Here is an 11103-nt window from a genome sequence, read left to right on the forward strand (position 1 = left end):
GGGCTCAAAAGGGCTTAGCGCCCAAAGTATTAAGTCATGGTCGCGGAGACCGGTTCTATGGTTGCAAAATAGGTAAGGGGGCCGAGAAAAAAGGGGGTTTATAGGCAAAAATGTGGAATAAACAATTTTGACAGCAGTTTTGGCAGTTAAGCCAAATTAAACTGTAGCTAAAAATAGAAAGCACACTACTAAATCCTATAAAAGCTCTAGGTCAACTGAAATAAGCAAAAAAACCACAGGTTGACTTGGAGATTGAGCCCAAAACAATAGATCAATATCTAACACAGTCATAGGACTAATCCGAACATCACAAAGGCAACAAAATATTGACGCATGTAGAAATACAAGAAGCCAAACTTAGCAAAAGAAAAAACTATAAAAGAAGGGTTGATCAAGCAAAATTTACACAATTTTTTAGGAGACAGAGCTTTTGGTGCAGCGAGGTGTTGATATGGTGAAATTGTTTTCTGAAGTGGTGATTGAGATTTAATTGTTTTTGAAAGCAGAAGGTAGTCATTGATCCTAGTATGAAAATGGATGAAAGATGGAACAATGAGTGTCTAAAGCAAGTTGTAGCTTGTTGATTAGGGGTTGGTGCTCCTTCCAATGGGTGTTGGAGAATAGTTGGGGTTGTAGCTCCATTTAGTTGTAGCTTCCTACTAGTTGTAGCTAGAGAAATTGTAACAACAAGTTGTAGCTTGCCCTATGAATGAATTGAAGAGCAATTCTGAAAGTTACTTGTTCTTGTGTGTTCCATTGTGATTGTTGACATTAATCTATGTTATGGTTATTTAAGTTATTTCTAAAGTATTTAATGATGTACACAAAGTAAAAGAAAGTTTTAATTTGGTAAAATTCCTACACTATTGATTCAACCCCCTCTTAATAGTGTTTTGATTTCCAAGATATACTTTACATCTAAAAGTAACCTCTCTCTCTTCCCTCTCGTTCTCCTCTCTCCCTCACTCACTCGGATTATATCTCTCTCAAGTCCTCTCTCTCTTCCTTCCTCTTTTTTCCTTTTTGTCCCACCTCCCTTTGTCTCTCCTCCCCCCCATCTCTCTCTCTCTCTCTCTACCCCTTCTCTCCCTCTCCCTCTCCTCTCCTTCTCTCTCTTCCCTCCTCTCCTCTTTCCATCAATCTCTCTACATCTCTTCCTCATCACTCCCTCTCTCTCTCCACCTCTATCTCTCTATGTCTTTGTTCTTTCCTCCCTCTCTCTCCCCCTTCAACTCCATCTCCCTCTCCCTCCCTCTCTCCTTCTCTCTCTCTGTGGAATATCTATGAAATATTTTTAGTAATTGTGAGGATAGAGGGTTTAAATATATCTCAAAAGTAATTATAAGCTTTTTTATTTTAGATTTAATTAAAAAAATGTTATAAAATTAAATTATTTTGATTGTGAAATGAGTTATGGTTTTTGGGTATCTAGTATATTGTAACAAAGCATATTTACAAATTAACAATATTCATGGTAAAGTTGGGATTATCCATGGTTAAAAATCTTGTTATATTGTAATTTTATTATAAGTATTAAGTTTTTATGTGCTTATTAATTAAATTTAAATATGGTTTTTGGGCATCTGATAAGCCATGGTATTGGCCCATGGTGTTGTAACAAAGCCTATTTACAAGTTAATAATATCCATGGTAAAGTGGGGTGAATATGCATAGTTACAAATCTTTACAAGTTAATAATATGCATGATAAAGTGGGGTGAATATGCATAGTTACAAATCTTAAGATTATTGTAAGTATTAATTTTTACTTGCTTATTAATTAAATTTAAAATTTATATCAATTTTAAGTTTTACATTTTGCATTACATTTTACATTATAATTTACATTTTTTTTTGTTTTTTTTGCTTATATATATTTTTCCTGATATTTAATAAATATTGACAAACTTACTTACATTATACACATCTCCCTTATAATGAGTTGTATTGTAGAGCACCTCTTACACAAATGTTGACAAACTTACTTATCTCCCTTATACTGAGCTGTAAGAATCTCCCTTATACTGAGTTGTATTGTAAGAGCACCTCTTACACAAATGTTGACAGACTTACTTACATTACACACATCTCTCTTACACTGAGTTGTAGAGCACCTCTTAAGCAATTAATTGTATTTTAGATACTTATAGCCGACCTAATATTTAATTTTTAAAATTTTGAAAGAATATGTGTCAACTCCACATTTACCGCAGAAGGAATCACACATCTCGGCTATAGAATGCACCTCTTGGCCCAACCTACCTATATCCATTTAACTCCATATCTATCATGCCTCCATCAAATACAAATAATGGTTATTTGATAATCATTATTTCAATTGAAATCTTCATTAGTTTTAAGGAAAGAAATATTTCAAATTCTTATATTTAGTTAAGAAATTGTCTTTTTAAAACTTACAAAAATAATTAATATTGAAAAAAAATTAATGGCTTTGTCTAACCATCATATATTTTGGAGATTTTGGTGGCAAAAAAAAAATGGTTAAATCTTGATTTTAAAATTGGTTTTCTAATACATATATAGATTTAATACTCTGAAAAAGGTTAAAAATTTGTCTTTTTAAAATTTACACAATTAATATATATATATATATATATATATATATATATATATATATATATATATATATATGAATCTAAGTCTATTTTTAAGCTTTATTTAACTATTATATGTTTTGGAGTTTAAAAAATATAATCGGTTAAATCTTGATCTTTGTTGTTTAAATTGGTTTTTGACTGCATATATAAATTTAGTAAAAAATTTGTCTTTTTAAAATTTACAAAATTAATATATATATATATATATGGTAAATTATATATATATATATATAGTAAATTATATATATATATATATGAATCTAAATCCATTTTTAAGCTATATATATATATATATAAATCTAAGTCTATTTTTAAGTTTCGTTTAACTATTATATGTTTTGGAGTTTAAAAAATATAATCCGTTAAATCTTGATCTTTGTTGTTTAAATTGGTTTTTGACTGCATATATAAATTTAGTGAAAATTTGTCTTTTTAAAATTTACAAAATTAATATATATATATACAGCTTGAGTGGGCCTAATGGTTAAGAGCATGTATTTCCTCCTAAGAGGTCACAGGTTCAAAACCAGAGGGGTGTAGAGTATGTATGCCTTCGTAGACTTAGCAGTCAAATCACTGCGCGGAGGTGGGTCCCTTGTCCCACAAACAAGGGGGTCTCATACACCAATTTGGTGTCGGTTAAATCTTGATTTTTGTTGTTTAAATTAGTTTTTGACTGCATATATAAATTTAAATTTAGTACCCTCAAAAATTTATAAAGCACTGTGATTGTGGAGAGTTCACCACTCAAACTTATGATTGCAACAAATCCCTACCAGATTATAAACAAATAAAAAATAAATAAAAAAATCCTCGTTTTTGACTGCATATATAAATTTAAATTTAGTACCCTCAAAAATTTATAAAGCACTGTGATTGTGGAGAGTTCACCACTCAAACTTATGATTGCAACAAATCCCTACCAGATTATAAACAAATTTAAAAAAAAAAAAAAAATCCTCCAAATTTTTTTAATAAACCACCAACAAAATATTAAAATACAATGATGCTTTTGCAGGGTTTTAAGTTTACCATTGTAGTAAACTGTCAACCGTCAGTTGTAAAAGATTTTTCACCTTCCAGAAGTTATAAATAAATCACTCACGAGGCTCATCATCAATATTTTAGAAACAAAAAGGACGCACGCAAATTATTTTGTTTTAACCCTTATTATATCCGTGGATCAGCACGAATCTAAACTAAAAGTGAGAAAATATAATATTCACGTGATTTCATAAGTACCGCCAATAGTAAAATTTACAGCCTTTCATTAACAAAACATAACGCGAAACAAGATGAATATTCTGAAAACCAAAAGACAGACAACAACCAGCTACTTTTAGCGCAGGCGCGCAGCCACTATTGGAAACCATGCGTGCTCCACAATACACGAAAAATACTAATATTCAACAATATTGATAGGGGGGCAAGTTGGTAGGGCCCTTGATGTTCTCTATGCAACTGCCAAAACCTGGAGATTTGGAGTGGGGCTCAGTATGCATATTCCAACAGTGCCCAAGGGACCCGAGGCTAAACCCAAAACAGAATCCGAAGCCAAACAAAATAGAAAAGAAATTGGCTTTAGGGTGTAAATTAAATTACCAAAGTTAAAGTTGATGTGATATGGTTGTTTTTCAACTGTAAATGTTTGACAATTTTCCTTCTTCTTCTCTTGTCCTTGTTATAGTTAGGGGTACGTAGTTAAAAACTATAAACATTACTCATAATATGATTGTACTCTTTTGGTACTAACATGATAGTATTTGGTTTTAAAGTACAAATCTCTAGATTGATATCATATTATTATTTTTTAAGTAAAAAAATAATGAATATTTAATAAAAAATTTGTTGGCTATCTTAAACTAAACTAACAAAGTGATTAGGGTGACAGAATGACATGTAAAGAAAATTTCAAGGGTTAAAGTGGGTTAATTTTCTACACTTTCCAAAAAAAATATTCGTCAATTTCAAATAATTCGCCTAAATTTTATAGTATAAAATGATTTTCCGTGAAATTTTTTACAAAGATTATATAAAATCATTATAAATTTGAATATTTTTATCAAAAATGTCACCAAACATTTTATAATTTGCATGTTAGGGACTATTTGCCAAGGCTTCTAAAATTTAAGATAAATTTCTATCCTTAAAATTTTCCACGATGACATGTTAAGTTTTCATGAATATAGATAGAAATTCTTTTTAGAAGTAGGTTAACACCTCACTAATACTCGCAAGATTGATAATATGTGTTTTATGTTTTATTGGTTGTTTATTTGTGATTACGTTACATTAAAATTTTTGTAAGTCGTTAAAATGATATATTTTTGAAATTTTATATTGATAATTATTTTAATTTTATGTGTTGGGTGTATAAAACGTGAAATTTGATAGTTAAAATTATTATTATTAGGCATTCTCGGAAAAAATTTCTACACACATCAAGGAATACAAAAAAAGACAATGAAATACATCTCTATATATAGGTCAAAGTGCAAAATGTCAAATGACATAAAAGTGCTTTGAAAATTCCTTTTTATATAAACAAATACCAATTATGAGACATGAATGTTTTATAAAGCATGAGCCACACCAAATATTTTAGCGATTTCTGAGTTGTTTGGGTGTGAATCAATATGACAGCATCTCTCGGTGCAACACTAACATTGCCACATTGCCATATGTTTCATACCCGTTTTGTGACATGTCAATACTAACATCACTTGCTATCTATTTTATTCTTACATGTTATCACTCGTTTATTTTTTTCTCATGCATCACCATCCTCTTTTTTGTTATGATGCTCCTTTACAATGGTTACTTTATCAACTCCAACTTGCATTGCAGTTGGTTCTCATGTCATGTTATGGGTATTCTCAATGTGATTACCATAATGCCTTATGGTCATTATCTATATGATCACCATCACTAACATTATCATTTATTTTGTTCTCAAGCCTTACAACATGCTAACAACTTAGTGTTTATAAGATGACTTATCATTTGTTTCACTGGGATGCATCACCACCCATTTATTTTTTTCTCATGCATCACCATCCTTTATTTTTTTCTCATGCCACCCTTATGGTTGTTACTATGTGATAAAAATGGCAATGTTTGTATTAAAGAATTAAAAACCCACTAGTCAACTCTACAAAAGAGAGTTTGAACCAGGAGAGTCTGGCTCTGCAGAACGCTCTACATTGTTCATGCACATTACACATTAAATAGAAAACATGGTTTTAGGGAAGTTAGAACAACATCCTAAGAAATAGAAACTAATTCCTATCCTGAGGTTACATGAACCAACTCTACCTATTCTAGGATATTCTCCATTATCTTCAACACTCCCCCTTAATGGAGAATGGGTTCACAAATATGCCTAACATCTCCCTAAACATTTGAAACTTAACTTTTCCAAGAGGCTTAGTGAAAATTTCTGCAACATTATCACATGTATTACAATATTCCAAATGGATTTCTTTGGATTGCACTTTCTCCCTGACAAAGTGGAATTGTGTATCAATATGTTTAGTGTTTTTGTGAAACACCAGATTATTGGCAAGTTTGATTGAACTCTGATTGTCGCATCTGATTATTGTTGCGTCTATCTATTCTTCCCCAACATCCTGGAGAAGTCTCCGCAACCAAACTGCCTCACACGTTGCTGCACACATGGCTTGATACTCTGCTTCCACTGAGGACAAGGAGACTGTGTTCTGCTTCTTGCTGCTCCATGTGATCACCCCGGATCCAATGTTGAATGCATAACCTATTATAGATTTGCGATCATCTACATTTCCAGCCCAATCTGAATCTGCAAATCCTGCCAATCTAACATCAGAGGAGTTAGTGTAAATAATACTGTAATCTACAGTACCTTGTAGATACCTCAAAACACTTTTCGCTGCATTCCAATGGCTTTCAAGTGGCTTAGACATAAATTGACTTAGCACACTGACTGCATAAGCCAAATCAGGTCTGGTGGTGGTTAGGTAGATTAGACTCCCAACCAGCTGTCTGTAAAGTGTTGCATCCACCGCTTTTGAGCCATCCTCACACTGCAATTTGATGTTCTGCTGCAATGGTACTGCTGCAGGCTTACACTGATCCATCCTAAACTTTTCTAACAGGCCTTTGACATACTTTGCTTGGGACAAAAATGTTTGACCTGAATCTCTCCAAATCTCAAGACCTAAACAGTATCTGAGTTCACCGAGGTGTTTCATTTCAAACACCTGTGACATCTGTTGCTTGATTTCATCGATTAGATATGTAGCATCACCTGTAATGATCAAATCATCTACATACAACGAAATCAACACTACGCGCCCTTGTTCATCTTTCATGGTGTAAAGATTAGGGTCATTTTTACTTCTATTATAGCCAGCTTGCAGAAAAAATGAATCAATCTTTTCATACCAAGACCTGGGAGCTTGTTTTAGTCCATAAAGTGCTTTCTTCAATCTACAGACTAAATGTTCTTTTCCTTTCTAGACAAACCCTTCCGGTTGCTCTAGATAAACCTCTTCTTTTAGTTCTCCATTAAAAAATGCAGACTTTACATCTAGTTGGTGTATCATCCATCGTTTCTTAGTAGCTAAAGCAATTAACATTCTGATAGTATTCAATTTAGCTACAGGGGCGAAGGTTTCTTCATAGTCTATCCCTTCTTTTTGTGAGTACCCCTTTGCAACCAACCTAGCTTTTAGTTTTTCTATGGTTCCATCTGCATTAATCTTCGGTTTATATAACCATTTACAACCTATGGTTTGTTTTCCTCTAGGAAGTTCAACCAATTCCCAAGTGTTATTTCTGATTATTGAATCATATTCCTGTTCCATGGCTATTTTCCATTCACTACATTCATTTGCTTCTTTATAACTAGAAGGTTCAACCACATTCATCATACTAGTTATAAAAGCATTTTCCCTATATCTTGCAGGCAATTGAGCTTTCCTACCTGATCTCCTGAGTGGTGGGGTGGCTTCAAACCTTATTTGATCATCATTTTATTTTTCTTCCTGCTGCTGCTGTTGTTGTTGTTGCTGCTGTTGCTGTTGTTGCTATTGTTGTTGTTGTTGTTGCTGTTGTTGTTCATCCTCTACCTTTGTCTGCTGCTGACCTTGATTGTTCTTTGCTTCTTCTTCCACCAAGTATGGAATGTCCCATTCCTCATTGTGCTCATCAGATTCTTCATGATCCTGCTCATGGAATTTGACATCTCTACTAACAAAAATCTTGTGAGTAGAGGGATTAAATAATCTGTAAGCTTTATACTGTGAACAATACCCTATAAAGGTACATCTGATGGCTTTTGAATCTAATTTTCTTCTATCTTCCTTTGGAATGTGGGAAAATGCTTTAGATCCAAATATTCTTAAGTGTTTTACTGCAGGCTTAAATCCATATAATGCTTCATAAGGAGTTTTAGACTCAAGACTTTTTGTAGGACTCTTATTTTTCAAATAAACTACAGTATTCATTGCTTCAGCCCAAAAACCATTTGAAAGATTCTTACCTTTCAACATACTTCTAGCACATTCCACCAGTGTTTTGTTCTTTCTTTTTGTTACTCCATTCTGCTGTGGAGTATGGGGTACTGTGAATTGCTGCAAAATTCCATGATCTTTACAATACCTGATAAGCTCATTCTTCTTGTATTCTCCCCCTTGATCAAAATGGAGAATTTTTATATGTTTCCATGTTTGTCTTTCAATCATATTTTTAAACTGCTTAAATTATTCGAATGTATGGCTCTTCTTACTTAAGAAATAAACCCAAGAAAACTTCGTACAGTCATCAATAAATAGTAGAAAATACAGTGCACCTCCTAATGATTTTGTCTGCATGGGTCCACAAAGGTTTGTGTGCACTAATTCAAGTATATCCCTCTATTTCTTTTCTACTCAAACAGGGAATTCTTCTCTATGCATTTTTCCTAATGTACAGGCATCACAATCATTATGTACTTGCTTTAGCATAGGAAGATCTCTTACCATTTCCTTCTTTTGTAGTAACAACAAATCATTGTAGTTGATGTGGCCAAATCTCTGATGCCATAGCTCTTCTATAGTCAGGCTCATTGTTGTCAATGCTCGAACTGGTGCAAGTCTTACATCCAACTTGTACAATCCTCCTATTCAGATTCCTGTAGCAATTATCTTCATGCCATCTATCAGATCTTTAATATAACAGTTAGATTTAAAGAATTCAACTTTCAGATCTTGATCTGTAATCATGGATACAGAAATCATGTTCTTTGTTACACCAGGCACATACATAACATTATGAATTTGTTTGATATTACCATTAGGTAGAATGACAGAAACTTTCCCACACCCTTTTATTTGATGACTTCTATCATCACCTAGGTAAATCTGTGCTCCTTCGTTGATTTCTTTAAAATCTTCGAACCAATGCTTGTTCCCTGTCATGTGTGTTGACGCTCCTGAATCTACATACCAGATGTCTGCATCAACATTCTCATCACGATCTGCCATGAACAATCTGAAATTTTGCACATGATTGTCATTCGCGAGATGACCTGCATGTCTTTTCTGCTTCTGTTGTTCTTCATGATATTTCTTCTTCCTGCACTCCCTGGAAATATGACCCAGTTTTCTGCAATAAAAACATTTAGTTTTAGAGTAGTTTCTATTCGGATGCATACCTTGGGTCTGATTTGGTATTTTGTGTGAGTTTGCTCCATTTTGCTGTTGTGGACTTCCTTTCCCTTTGAAGAAGTTTTTCTTCGCCATCAATGCAAGATCGACACTCTGGGGCTTCAGAGTCGATCTTCTTTCTTCTTCCTGCATCAGTATTCCTATCAGCTCTTCAAATTTCGGGATCTTCTCTCTGGCATTTATCCCAGTGATGAACATTTGGTAATCATCAGTGACACCATTCATGGTAATTGTTACAAGATCTGTATCGTCAACTGTATGACCAATGTCTGCCAATTTGTTCTTCAGATCTTTGATCCTTGCTACGAATGAAGCAATTGTTTCATTCTCCTCCATCTTCAGGGATAGGATCTTACTCTTGAGGAACAGAAGACGATTTGAATTCCTGATCTCATACAACTCCTTCAGAATTCCCCAGATCTCGTTAGTTGTCTTACATTCTCTAATGTGTGGTATGATGCAGTCTTTCACTGACATCTTCAACAACGTCCTTGCTTTACCTTCTCGCTTCTCCCAATCTAGGATCGATGTTGATCCAGCCGCGGGCTTCGGCTCATCCCCATTCGCAATCGTCCAAGCACTCTACACGTCTAGTAGAGTCTGCATCTTGAATTTCCAATTTGCATAATTGGAACCATCGAGCTTGTTATGCTCATTCAAGCATGCTTCAAACATATTGTTATTCATCTTGGCGATTTAGAAAAAAGAATTCGATAGGTAAAAGAAGATGTTAGATTTACCCCAGATCTGTGACAAAGATAGATCATTGATCTTCAATGTTGTTTGATCTCGCAACACACCCACTGATCACCATGGCTTCCTTCACAGCCTCTAGAGAACCTTTTGTTGTTAGCTACAGCCTTGTTCTTGGCTTCCCCACGCAGCTTTTATGATTTACACGATCATCGCAGATGTACATGACTTATCTGCGACGTCGTCGTAGCTGTACACGGAATATCTGCGACGGCCAAAAATAAAAATGTGCGCAAAGGATCTACAGTGCACTCGTCGCAGTGATACTCCTCTTAACCTGCGACGATTTCGGTTTCGTCGCAGTTATGCTCCTCAAAACAGCGATGATTCCTGTTCAGTGACACCCACTAGCCAGCGTACAGGTTCCTCAGCCCTGACGCTCTGATACCATGATAAAAATGGCAATGTTTGTATTAAAGAATTAAAAACCCACTGGTCAACTCTACGAAAGAGAGTCTGAACCAGGAGAGTCTAGCTCTGCAGAACGCTCTACATTGTTTATGCACATTACACATTAAATAGAAAACATGGTTTTAGGGAAGTTAGAACAACATCCTAAGAAATAGAAACTAATTCTTATCCTGAGGTTATGTGAACCAACTCTACCTATTCTAGGATATTCTCCATTATCTTCAACACTATGTGATCTCCATCCTACCTTGTGGTCATTGTCTATGTGGTTGTCATCATCTACACCACCATTTGTTTTATTCCTATGCCTTGCGGTCATTGCTTATGTGATTGCATCATTTGCATTGCCATTTGTTTTATTCTTGCGCCTTGTGGTTCCTCAATAACATAGCCTACCATTTATCTTGTTCTTGCCATCATCTATTGCCTTCTATATCATTATCATGCCTTGTGCCCCATTATTACTAGTGTTTCCCTCTGTTTCAATTTCATGCATTGTTCTCTTTTTTTTTTTCATGATATGTGGCTTATCAATACTAAGTTTGCTTGTCATCTATTTTTTTCTCATGCATCACGATCCTTTATATGGTTCTCATCCATCATTATCATCTCATCTATTCTCGTGCCTTGTTCTCA

At 34.2% G+C, this 11103-nt stretch overlaps 1 pseudogene; it reads right to left on the minus strand.

Annotated features, from left to right (window-relative positions):
• Window positions 1-10786, minus strand: part of LOC149217308 (ATP-dependent zinc metalloprotease FTSH 2, chloroplastic-like) — a 30061-nt pseudogene extending 19275 nt beyond the window's left edge.
• Between the last annotated feature and the right edge of the window lie 317 nt (window positions 10787-11103).

The sequence above is a fragment of the Pinus tabuliformis genome, chromosome 1_1 (assembly GCF_031772625.1).
Source record: "Pinus tabuliformis cultivar Carrire ecotype Pingquan chromosome 1_1, CPIR1, whole genome shotgun sequence".
NCBI classification, from domain to species: Eukaryota; Viridiplantae; Streptophyta; class Pinopsida; order Pinales; family Pinaceae; genus Pinus; species Pinus tabuliformis.